This window comes from Vombatus ursinus, unplaced genomic scaffold (assembly GCF_900497805.2).
Source record: "Vombatus ursinus unplaced genomic scaffold, bare-nosed wombat genome assembly UNPS02014781.1, whole genome shotgun sequence".
In the NCBI taxonomy this organism is placed as follows: Eukaryota; Metazoa; Chordata; class Mammalia; order Diprotodontia; family Vombatidae; genus Vombatus; species Vombatus ursinus.
In genome coordinates, this window is record NW_020954559.1 from 25025767 (window position 1) to 25026634 (window position 868).

An 868-nucleotide genomic window follows, 5' to 3' on the forward strand; every position below is an offset into this window, starting at 1 on the left:
TATCAGTTTTTTTTACATCATGAAATGTAGTGCTTTGATTAGAGAATAGTTTTCCATGGTGATATCAAATACTCAATGTACTTGTGTTTATTTTGTGTATGTGCAGTACTTGAACAAGCCATGAGTGTAAAACTGAGTCAAAGGCTTTGCAACAATTATGCAAATGTTATATTTGCTTTTTTTCCCCAAATGTTATATTTTCAATAATTACTGGATCTGTGAACACTTACAAGGAAACAATAAACCCTGGGACTGAGAAACAAAATTCCTGGGATTTTTTGGCTTTTTTGTTTTTCTATTAATATTTGTTTTCTTGTGTTTATGGAGTGTGTGTGTGTGTGTGTGTGTATGTATGTGTGATAGAAGCCTTGAATGCTTTGTATAAAGTAAATAAACTTAAAAATGACCAATATTTGGAGCCATCACTGCTACTTTCATCTTTTGGTAGGAGACAAATAATGCTTTTTGTTAGGAAAAATGGGATTAGGATTACATTTGAGAGGAATCTGATAAAATGTTTTGGGAGCAATTTATATACTATTGTGAAGTTTTAAAAAAATATGAAACACTTCATGAATTTGTGTGTCATTCTTGCACAGAAGCCATGCCAATACCTCTTTTGGTCCAATTTTAGTATGTGTGTTGTTTAAATGAGAACCACTGTGAAGTTTTTGAGACATTAATTATGTATCTTATCCAGCCACAGCATCTCTCACTTTTGCAGAGAGGATAAAATGTCAACATCTACCCTTGAAATAGCAATTTTGTCATTTATTATATTAATGGTACATAAGCTTTCTGCTTCTCATTTAATCCAACTTTCATTTTCATTGTGTTAAACTTCTTCAGACAGAGGTTCCTGAAAATT

General features: G+C 31.7%; 1 non-coding gene across 1 annotated transcript; it reads right to left on the reverse strand.

The window, feature by feature from the left end:
- Nucleotides 1–554: 554 nt before the first annotated feature.
- Nucleotides 555–661, reverse strand: LOC114046365. The gene has a single exon (XR_003569496.1). It is a non-coding gene; the product is annotated as a U6 spliceosomal RNA (small nuclear RNA).
- Between the last annotated feature and the right edge of the window lie 207 nt (nt 662–868).